This window comes from Phascolarctos cinereus, unplaced genomic scaffold (assembly GCF_003287225.1).
Source record: "Phascolarctos cinereus isolate Bilbo 61053 unplaced genomic scaffold, phaCin_HiC Scaffold_726;HRSCAF=1367, whole genome shotgun sequence".
Lineage (NCBI taxonomy): Eukaryota > Metazoa > Chordata > Mammalia > Diprotodontia > Phascolarctidae > Phascolarctos > Phascolarctos cinereus.
In genome coordinates, this window is record NW_027556098.1 from 235,964,458 (window position 1) to 235,977,206 (window position 12,749).

Sequence of the window (12,749 nt, forward strand, 5' to 3'; positions counted from 1 at the left end):
AATAACACACATAAATGTAGATACAAATAAAACATATATCAAGTGGGTGAAAGATAATTTGGTAAGGGAAAACACTGATGTCTGGTGGGGCTGGGAAAAGCCTCATTCAGACAATGAGATTTTAGCTGAATCTTGAAGGAAGCCAGGGAAAATAAAAAGCATTTTAGTCTGGGAGAAGTCAGATATACGACTTCTTCTAATAATTGGGCTCAATCAGCGTGTTCGCGTTAGCAATCCTTGAACTAGTGTTTGTTGGCCTATATATCCATGATATGAGGGTATTGTTCACTTTTCTTCATGACAATTACAGGGGTCATGGAAACTTAATGATGGTATGGAGATCAAGCTTATGCCTTCCTAAGTAGACATTTCAAAGGTACTTAAGCTACCTGAAAAAATCAAAGTATCTTGGGTCATAGGTAGAATGCTGGGGACATTTGGATTTTCTTCTTTTTGTAGCTATGGACATCCTTTAGCACTGCCTTTTTGATATTTTTACTTGACTTTTTTTTTTTAAGGAGGTTTCCTTTTTTATCCTTGCCATAATTTTGAAGGAAAGAATTGTTCTGCCACCTTTGGAAAGATGAAATTAAGCTAAAGCAAGCAATGGTAATATTACTTTTTTTTTCTTTCTGCCTCTTTTGTTATTCACCCAGTGCTCTCCATCTTGTTTTCCACTTATGATTCCTATGTTTCCTTACATGGATATATCCCTTTAATATATTATCCTACCCTGAAATACCCTCCCATTTCACCTGTTCTATTTTTTACCAATATATTATATGCCATCTAGACATCAAATGAGAAAATATTTTTAAAGTGCTTACCTTAGTGCCTTTTATATAGTTGGCATTCAATAAATGCTTATACTTTTTCTTTTCCCCACAGCCATACTCCAGCCATTGGTCTCATCTTTCTAAGAGTCAGTGATATCTGTAAGGTCAGATGTATTTCCTTGAATTAAGATTTTTAGTCCATACTGCTTATTTCCCATCCTTTGTACATTTCTGTATAGACCTCTGAAGCCGCAGATATGTGAAGCCATGTCTCTTTTCTTGAATTTTGTCTCCTCTGAACATCTGGATGTGTGCGTGTGTGTGTGTAACATGCATATAGAAAGAAGAATATAATTTAACATATATGTATACTTATATAAACACATATGTATATGCAAATATATACATTCATACATAAATACAAATACATTCTATATAACATATTCTTCATATAAAAGTCTTTTTGATTAGATTTACAAAATTCTAGATAAATATATTTTTACTAACCTTTGCTAGGTATACTCCATCCCTGGCCAGGGGCTTGTCATTCCTATATTTTAAGCCATGGTCCAGAAATGCTAATCTTATTCTTATCTGTAATCTTATTAGCCAGCTATTAACTTCCTTAATATGCTTTTTTACCTTTATCTATTGTTTTAAAAGGAAATTAATGAAGAAAACACAACTTTTACCCTTAAGGTCTTCAATTTCTTGTGCAAGACTTCACAATCTTAACAATGCCTTTTCTATTTCTCCTAGAAATATTTCTGTTCCCTTTAGATAACAATAAACAGCAAGAAGTCATCCATTTTTTGGTAGTATTTCTTACATATCAGTTGGCTATTTCAGATTCTTGTTTTAGATATCTATGGCCTAAATTTAAATATTTCAAGTCTTTTTGTACATCTCAGGCTGAACTTTCTTTTCGTTCTTGTCCATAGAAATTGTATAGAGAGATCTTATTGCTAATGTAAGAAGTATTCATTACTTCTAGAATGCTTTGTGGAATATTGTGAAATCTGCATTTTTGATCAACTATTTGTTCCTTTTTTATTTTTTAGGCTTGTCATGAAACAGATTATAATAATAATAGCATTGTATTTGCCTTGCGCTGCATAAGCTCAACACATAGGTTGAGGTCTATTTTAATTCCTCAAGCAATAGTGGTCTTATGAGTAGGGTTCCATTTTGCTGGGGTGGTTTTAGGGAAGTTCTTATTTTTCCCAATATATTCTGCCCTCTAATTTAGCTCCTAAAAACTCACTTTCCTTATGAAATAGATTGGAAGTAGGAAATACTAATAAATCTTATCAACATTTATACTGAAGCATGAAGCAGTTTATCATACATTTTGCAGAGAGATGATTCCCATAGGAATGAAAGGACAGGAAGGCAATGGGACTTTGGAGTGGTGACAAGAAACCAGTTAGGGAACTGTGGGGAAAGAATATAGGAGAGGCCATGACAATACAAGCTCTCTACTTTACAATTTTTCTTAGGTTAATCTTGTCCTAAAGTATATCTCTAACCCCTTGATGAAACCTTCCCCAAAAATCCTTTAGACTTTCTCTTTCACAAGGCAAACCACTCCTTTTCTATAATTATAGATATATTGTTCATATATGTACACAGAATTATGTATCTAGTCAAGGACGTAATTAAAATTGTTTTGGCTATTTGTTCAGTTTTCTTTTTACTGAACCTCTAAAGAGTTATAAGTTATTATGGCTTAAAATGTTAACCTTCCTGCAAAAGGCAACGGGGTACAGTGGAAAGCACAATAGATTTGGTTGCCAAGGGTCTAAATTCAGATCCTGACTAATATTTAACATCTGAGTGACAATAGGCAAGTCACTTAACCCTCTGGGTCTCAGTTTTCTGATTTTAAACATGAGAGGTTTGCACCAAATGATGGCTGTGGACTCTTCTAGTTCTAAATATATTATCCTGTGACTTCTCGGGGTTGGTGGAGCAGGAAGAAGAGATAGATATTTAATTTGTACTAACTGGGTCATCATTTGGAACAACTAGAGGATTATTTTGGACAATTTTATAGAAAACAACTTTGGAGGATCCCTTGAAATGATTCTTATTATATTACCCAGGTTTTTACATATAAATCTCTGCTCGATAAGTCCTGATTGTTAAGTGATATTCTTTACAGCTACATTTTTTAAAAAGTAAAATTCAAAGTATATTGTGTTCTTAAATCTCAAAATTATGGTTCTGAAAATTAAATTTCTGTGTTTTTTATGTGCCCTTCCTATTATTTCTGTAACCCTTATATAAATATAGATTTAGAATTTCATGATTGGAATTCCTAGAGGGGATTTTTGTGAAACTCTGCAACAAAATGTGGTTGACACTTGTTCCATGTTACCCTTGGGCTACAGTTTTGATCACAGTCTGAGTGGATTTATTCCTGTCAGCACAATGAATTTTATACTCATGTCATAGGTAAATTTTACAATCCGTTTGCCTCTTTCATGTACAAATGAAGGAAGAATGAATTCACTTATGTTGTAATATTTCAGGCAGGAAATAAAAAAAAGAAAGAAATGAGCAGATATAAAATACAGACATGGGATCAATGTCCCTTTTGGTTCAGGTTACTTGAGTAAATTTATTACAAGCCAAAAGGAGAACCTACTTTAAAGAAAATAAAGTAGTTGCAAAAACACAGTCATAATGACTAGAAACCAGGTGGGAAAAAAATGATAGCCCTTTATATGTTAAGAGATTAGGACTGAGATAGAAATAATCTTTTGCTTGCCTCGTTTATTAGCACTTATAAGCACTGCAGAATATTATAGATCATCTTTCAGTTTTAAAACAATTTTAAAGCACCTAAGTCCCTTTGCCCTGATACTGGACACCAGTGACAGTTGCTTTGAATTTTTTTAAAAAGTGTATTCCCAATCATAGATTCCCAAGAAGGTTAAACATAAATTAGTCATAAAGCCAATGAAACAGGGAGGAAACGATTAGCCTGTATGATTATCTCTTATTTTAGAGTGTTTCAATCTGACTAGTGTTTAATTAAGAAGAAAAAAGAAGCTAATTTAATTTTATTATTTTTAAAAGCAATTTAAAACCTTCAACATTAATGTGCAACTTGCTATGTAATGTGGTAGATCTAAGCCATGTTTAAGACAACAAAGTGCTATTTGATAACCTAGCCTTTCACTGAACAGCTCTTCTTCCTGCCTTTGATGTGGCGCTGGTTTATTTAATCAATTATTAATCAAAGTTATGGCATTCTCCTTATACATTTAGGTAAAACTAAAAGATGCCTTTTTTTTTAAAGCCTTATTGCTTAAATAAAAGTTTAAACAGATTGTGGAAATACTTGACTCTGGGACTAGTGGAAGGATTGAAGTTCGAGAGAACCCATAACACTACTGAGTGCTTAAATGCAAAGGCAGTTACAAAAATTAAAAAAAATAAAAATAAAAATGAAAGGCAATTTCCGAGTGCCAGATGATGAGCACAGGCCAAAGTATCTGGAACACTTTTGATAACCTTCCCTCTGATAACAAAAGGCAGTACAGATAATTTGATTAGTGTTTTCTTTGCACAGGTGTTAAAGTTGACAGGAAACAGCTGAAAGACACAGCGTTCTGGTGCAGGCTGGGCAGCTGGACACTTTGTGCATGGAGGAGCTTGAGCAGTTGGTAACATTTGGCAGCTTAACACAGAAAAAAATGACTGCTAGGAAAATCTCAACTGCTGCTAATTAGCAGCAATGAACTGTGGGTAGGACAGTACGTTTTAATGTGAGAAGATTTTTACAGTAACCACCACACTAAGGGGGGAAAAAAATAGAAAGAAATGCTCCCTAGCTGACCCTCCATGGCAGTCTAAGCTGCATATTGCAATAATCCTGTAAATTACTATGCTTTCTTATACAGTAACTTGGAGTTAATTAGTAATTTAACATTCCTCTACACTATTAAATGTCTTTCTTGCATTATATTATGTTGTTTCATGGGCTTACCTTAACACTAATGGGGTTTTGTTATATTTTCTCCAAACAGTAACAGTAAAATAAAACTGATCTGGAAAATTAATTAGTTATCTTTTACCTTTGATTTACCTGTTATTAACAATTAAGTGGTAGTACACAGTTTCAAAGTGGTTTCGGAGGTTATGTGGAGATGAATAGACTTCCAGAATGTATTGCTGGGGGAAAGTGAATAAAAATGAGTAGTGTGTCGCTTCTGGAAACCCTGCCATGGGTTCAAAATGCAATGCAAATACATTTTGAAGTAATACTCCAGTGGGGTAGGGATGGGAGAGAGGGGGAGAGAGAGAGAGAGAGAGAGAGAGAGAGAGAGAGAGAGAGAGAGAGAGAGAGAGAGAGAGAGAGACAGAGACACAGAGACAGAGACAGAGACAGAGAGAGTGAGAGACAGACAGAGAGAGAGAGAGTGAGAGAGACAGAATAAGAGAGAGACAGAGAGAGACAGAGACAGAGAGACAGAGACAGAGATGCAGAAACACACACACAGACAGAAGAGACAGAGATACAGAAAGACAGAAAGACTGAAAGATAGGCAGAGACAGAGAGTGACAGAGACATAGAAGGAGTGGCACACAGAGACAGACACACATAGAGGGAAGAAACCATTTGGTTGTGCCAGCACTATAGGCCTTAAAAAATGTCTATGCAATGAAGGGGAAGCATTCAATAATCTGCTATTATTGATCATAGATTTTTTTTTCACATCAAATGTGAAGATGCAGGAGCAAGGGAATGGATCACTCCATAAAGAACAAATATGAACTTCGCAGTTCATGAATGCTAGGAGTGATGCTAACTAATTAGAATAAGCGAGGACATCACAAACACTGATAACTTCCAAATAGGGAACTGTAATATGTGGACATTTTTTGAACATTGCATTTGAATGGATTAATCAAACAGAAAGAAAAACTGATTTTTTAAGTCAAAAAAAATATTTAAAACAGATGGCTTACTTTCTTCTTAGAATCTTTATTTTCATTTTGAGTGAGACATGCCTGAAGCAGGATTTTAACTGGGTGCTTTCAACACTCCTTAAATACACAGCAAATAAACTACTGCATTCTGTATATTAAAAATAAAAGCAATGTTTTCATGCAGCCTCTCAAAGATCAATGAGAACCCTTCTGTGGAACAATTTGGTAAAAGCAGGGCTTCAGAGGAAGAAAAGCTAAGGATATGGACATGGAAAGGGCTGAATTCAACACAAAACATTTCCAAAAGATTTTGTCTCTTGGGGCTCCCTCTAAAAGAAGTGTCTGCTACCATTTAAAACCCCATCCTTTGCAGCTGGATTTGAACATTCCATAAAAAATTCATCCGCGCTTTAAGAGATTTCTGCTTTTCTGTCCTCTCTATTGTTAGACAAATTGAAGTGTGCACTCTGAAGGAGTGTGGCAGTGAACTGAGAATTTATTTACTCATTCGATTCTAATATTGAGAGAATCTACTCGCTCCGTTCAAAGGGTAGAGCAACAATGCAAGTGACATCAGGTCACCCGGCACTTCATAGCTACCTGTGAGATAGAATTGTTCTCCTTGCAGATAGGAAGTGACTGAAACCTCTTTTTCTCATCAATGTCTATTATGATTGATGGCTCTATGGTCACATTGAATATGCCCTTTTTAAATAATTCACAATGTCATCACCATAGTACTAGTTTATAACTAGCCTGTTATTTTTACCTTTGTTCATTCACTATCAGAAGGTTAGATAAATTAAGTACTGTGGATTTGGGTAGAATTATAACCAACCAAAGTGTACTGTTTGTAATCCAAGGACAACAAAGCAGTTATTAGAAAAAAGTCCCTGAATGTTTCCTTTACAATAGTTCCTGAAAGAAAATTCCAACAAAGCAGGAGCACTTGTAGCATTCTCTATACTGAAATCTGGATTTGGTGCTACGTAAGTCATCAATAGACATCCTAATGTAAAAGTCAGACATATTGAGCTGAAGCAGGTGGATTTCAGTTGGAATCTATTCCTATTTTAATATGAAGTGCTATAAAGCACTTATTTAAAGCCTGATATTAAAATTTGCAATTTACTTTCAAATGGAGAATGCATTAGTAGTTAAAAGCAGCATCTTTTCCTCTCACAAGTGCAATGAAAACTGGTAAATGGGGGGGTAGAGGGAGAGGAAAACTGATTAATTAATCCTGGCAGCATGTTATATAATAATATTACAGACATATCTCTTAGATTGATTCATAAGTACTTATTTAAGTTTGAAATTTTAAAATCAGAGTTTGTTATTTGTTTAAAGTTTGATGCTAAACCTTGAAAAAAAATTAATTTTAACTGAACTGATTTAGAATGACCATTTGTCATTTTTCTATGAATGGGATCTCATTAATTATTCACTAAAATGAATAATTGTTCCTTTTCCCTTTGTGATCATTGCAAATTGCATGATATGACAATTGAAAGCTGCTAAACTATTAATTAAAATATGAATTTAAAGGTACATGTACCACTTTGAAAAATCAAGATGCCTTAGAATTCAATTTTTCTTGCATCCATTTAATTAGTAACTTGAAATGGATTTTTTTTGCATATTTTATCAGTCAAGAATATGAATTCAAATTTTGTTTATTTTTTAAAATGCCTTGAAAGGATATAAGGCAGTTATCATAAAATACTGTTGAAGATGAAATTAAGGAAAAGTTAACAGAAAAGCACCAATGTGACATAAACACATACATAAATGTGTGTATGTGTATATGTGTGTGTGTGTGTGCGCGTATGTATGTGTATATTATATATACATACACACACACACACATACACACACATATATATATATATATAAATTTGCCTTTCTGTTACCATAGTGCTCAATTTGAATTCCCAAACATGTGTTGAACATCCTTTTACTTTTAATTGTGTGGTATTTCTCATTGTAGCCTGATGGTATTTAACGAAAGAACATTGGAAGTCTGTGGACCTAGGATGACATATGGATGATTAAGTCTGTAACTCCCCCTGACAGAGCCAAGGGGGAAGCCTTAATGCTAGATATGTATTGCCACATAACCCTGAATACCCGGTGAAAAGTACAGTATGGGTTACATTAGTGTTTCTTGTTCACCTTTTCCTGATGGTGAATGGATTGGATTTAGGTGATTTTTCCTTACTTTTCTTAGCAAGAACGAATAGTACATCACACATTTCTTAAACTGTGCCATGAAGTGGTCATCTATCCTTTTTCTGTTTGCCTGGAAATGTTACATTTACACTGGACTATAGATGGAATGTAAAGAACTTTTCAGAGTGGTTGAGAACTGAGCATCCTTCTACTCCAAAAAATATTTCAAAGAAACACAAGTGTATAATCCAAGCAAAAGAGAATATGGCATAGAGTACTGGCCTTGATCAAAATGTTACTTTAGAAACATACTAATTGCATAACTGCAATTGGGAAGTTAGTGGTGCAATGGATAGAGCACAGGGCCTAGATGAATTCAGGAAGCTCTGAATTCAAATCTGGCCTCTGATATTCACTAGTTGTGTGACCCTGGGCAAGCCACTTAACTCTGCCTCAGTTTTCTCATCTGTAAAATGAGCTGGAGAAGGAAATGGAAAACCACTCCAGTATCTTTGCCTAGATAATCTACAGTGGGGTCACAAAAAGTTGGACGCAATTGAAAGAACTGAACAATTGTGTAACGGTGGGCAAGCCTTTGAAACTTTCAGTGCCTGTAGGCAACTCTTTAAAACTATATGGTTCAGATTAGTAACTAGGCATTTGGTAGAGAGAATTTCCTAATCATATAAAATCACAGGTCAACACCAATCAAAATACAATTGAATAATACGGTTGAGGCTAAGGAATTATTTTTGTCTTAGTTATCTAGGTAATTGTCTCAATTTTCCATTTCCTCATAAGTGTGTAGGACTTGTCTTTAAGGGGCTGTTTCCATTTATTTTAACAAATATGTTGTCCTTAATATACATTGATGCCTCACTGCCAATATGAGCGTAGTCGTCGTCGTCATCGTTGTTGTTGTGTGTGTGTGTTTTCCATATCAGAGTATTTTATATGGTCTCACTTGTGAGACAAGAGGAAGAATGTTTTTTTTCTTTCTCTGTCAGGCATTTTGAGGAATTAACGCCATAATTTGGAGTTCTGCAACTAAGCTAAGTGGCTCTGACTCTTTTAAGGCTAGATTAAGTAAGACTTGTAGGATTGAAAGAATTAGAGGGCAGAAAAACATGCTCAGCCCATTTCTGACTCAGCTCCATCTTAAAAATAGAAGTACTTGTTTTGTTTTTGTAATGGTTCATTTTTTAAGTGCTTTAAAAACAGTACAAAGGTTTGTTCCCTATCATATCGGTACTTCCTCTCAACCACAGTGTCTAAATAAAACACAATAGAATCACATGGAAAATTATGCAGATAAATGTAAAATATACTTAAAACTTTGTTGGCAAAATCTATGCACCAAAATAGAGATGCTATTGTTAAACATAACATGAAATCAATTTTGAATTAATAAAATGGAAATAAAACAATAAAGCAGTTTTACAAACACTTCGGAATAAAGGTTGTATGCTGACTCATAGTTTTGGGGTCTAGAGACACAAAGTGCAAAGAGATCTGTAGTTTTCAAAATTTAATGTTCATTTTTATGTATTTATTGATGTGTCTGGAGAAAAATTGGTTACTCTGGATGAGAAAGTCATTTCTAAAGTGAGCAAAGGTACGTGGGGAAAACAAATGTAAAAGAGTATCAGGGCAGCAGAGGGTGGGTGAAAAGTCATGGTAGGGCAAGGAAAGTAGAGCAAAAAAAATGAGGGAGACTTAGAATTAGTTGTGCTTTTAGCTTCAGATAAGAGAAATAGAGGTGATGGAAATATTTAAGGAATTAGGAAGATATGTTTATGCTCTATTTCACAGATTATTTTTCTGAATGCAGCTCTTTAAATTTGACTAATTTTCTCTTTCCTGTTCTTTTTAAGTTCTAGGCAGTCTTATAGCAGAATATTTGATATGTTCTTTTGAATATACCTTTTGATATGTTATTTTTTGGATAGTATATGAAAGTGTGATTGAGGTCCATCACCCTTAGTATCCTCTCTTGACAGAATGATTTATTTATTCATATACTCTCAGATCTTTAACAAGTAGGTTCAACAATCAATAAATTAGTCAATAAGAAATTAAGTGCCTAGTATGTATGTACTAGGCATTGTCAGGGCACTAAGCATAAACAGACAAAAAAGAAACAGTTCTTGCCTTGAAGGACCTGACATTCTAATGAGGGAGACATGTACCTATATAGATATACCTCAAACACATGCAATTATAAAGTAAGGTTCATGAGTTTCTCAAAATGTATGATCAGCAAGGTTCAGAAATGATCTAAGAAGAGTTTTATTTCAGTCTGGAAGACACTTTTTAAGTAAAACCAATTTTTAAAAATGACATAAATTTAACACTCACTGAAAAATAATAAAAAATTAATCTAACCAGATAAGAAGTAAATATCTGAATTAAACCACAAAATTGGATTTATTCATACTCTGAATAAAAGGGAAAAAAGTACACCTTTATAGAATTAAAAAATGTCTTGGACAGTTGTAGAAAGCTTCCATTTCTAAGATAATGTGGTTGGAAATGGGTTACTATAAAGCATTAGTAAACTCTTCAAGATACTTTCTGGCTTCACTTTCTCCATGTCTAAATGAGGGGGTAGATTTAGATGATTTCTAGGGTCCCCACCCTCCCCAAAGTTCAATTTTATGGCTGATTCTGCCTTAGAAGAATTGTTGATAAGAAGTCAGCAAGAGGAGAACCTGCTTCTTATTGGAGACAGAAGCCGGATTATACTTGGCTAAGGGGCAAATTAATGCGTAAACAAGTGGAGATAACTTGCTGAAGAACTGGCAGAGATGGCTATAAATGCAAGAGGAGCACAACTTTCAGAGAAATCAAATCAATAAGCCAATTATTAAGCACTTAACTATATACCAGATGCAGTGCTAAGCTCTGAAAATGACTAGTATTTATATAGTGCTTTAAGATTTGCAAAATGCTGTATAAATATTATCTCATTTTATCCTCAAAGACATCCTGGGAGGTAGGTACTATTATCCCCTTGTTACAGATGAGGAAACTGAGGCAGACTTAAGTTACTTGCCCAAAGCCACATAGCTATTAAGTGTCTGGGGCTAGATTTGAACTCAGGCCTTCCTCACTCAAAATCAAGCACTCCACCCACTGTTCCACCTAGCTGCACATAGGCAATGTAAAGATAATGGATGTAAAGTGCTTGGCAAACTTTAAAGTGTCATGTGTTTGTCAACTAATATTAAATCATTTATTAGTAATATAATGTGACGCAAACTGAGGAAAGTTAAGTGATTTACGGTCATGCAGCTAATAAGTGCCTGAGATTGTATTTGAACTCAGGTCTTCCTGACTACAGGTCTTTATACACTGTACCACTTATAAGTGGAATAGATGCCATCATGAGCTGATGATTCACTTTCTATAAATCTTACAGCAGATCTAATCTTCAGGGAATCTAGACCTATTTTATTTTCTCCTAGAAAAAAATATCAATTTGTATGGCATAAATGACTCTTGAGAGATCAGTTATCCCAATCATTTAAAAATCCCCCTCCCAGTAATAGTGCTTAATAGTCAAAATGTTGTTTGCTATTCAAATTAAGAACTATTCATTGAGTCCATACTTCAAGCAAGGCACCATTCTGGAGGATAAAAAAAAAAGCATATATCATGGTTCTTGACCTAAAATAGCTTCCAATTGTGTGGGACAAGTGAAAGTTTCTCATATGAAATGGAAGCTATGCCCCCAAAATTTAGTTAAGGCTTTAGCATTAGCTGGGCCTAATTTTCGTTTTCCAGTAAATCACATAATAGGGTCATACACCAGCTGCCCACTCCCTCCCTTGTTTTGTTAACATCACCCCAGCCTTATCCTTACCAAATAAGGCAACCTTCTAGCTTCCAAGCTTGGTTTGGGTAAAATGTATCTCTTGGGTTCTAAATATAGATCATAAGGTCTCTTGCCTCAACCAATGAGGATAAAGAGATTGAGATAAAGAAGTGGGGAAAGGGGGTTTCTTGGAGTGGTTTGTCTAAGGGTATATAACTGGTTGCTTGCTGTTGTTGCTGTTGTATCTTGCCTCCCTACTCCAGTTCTCCCTGGGTAGGTGATGCCCAATTCTCATGAGAGACTTGCTAGAATAAAACTTCTGTTTCTACTGAGAGAAACCTCTGAATTTTTATTTGAGTAGGTGGTCTCAATCCCACTCACAATCTATTTGGGGAAATAAGATACAAACATTTCAAAAAGTAAGCAATAAGGATAGGAACTGGATTTATGATTTCACTAATATGGGGAATTCCCTAGTGAGGAAGTTCCTTCTATTGATCCAAATTAGCACCTTCTTTGCAACTTAAAGTCTTTAGTCATTGCCTATAACATAGAGGATAAGTGAGATGCCCAGCCAGTGTGTTTCAAAGGTGGAACCAAACCCACTCTTTTTGTTTCTGAAGCTGGCTCCCTACACATGATGTTGTTCCTCTAAATAATACACAATTTAAATAACATTTCCAAGCAACAATAGTGCTCATAATAGTATTGATTGATGAACAAATTAAATATATAGAAAGCATCAGAGGATTCAATGGAAGGAATGAATTACTTTGGGCTGAGATCATTAGGAAAGCTTCATAGAATAAGAGTGATCTGAATTTGACCTTTGAGAATGGGAAGTTCTTGACCCATAGATTACTGTCTCTGGTCAATAAAAATGAATGACATCTCCTACGGAGGATAAAAATTCTATAGGAGGGGATGCCGAAAATTCATCCAAGTCCAGGGTAGTAAGCCTATGCCAAAGGATTCTGGTTGTTTTCAAATAATGCCTCCTTCTCTCCTCCCAATTCATTTATTCATTCATCCACCAACTAATT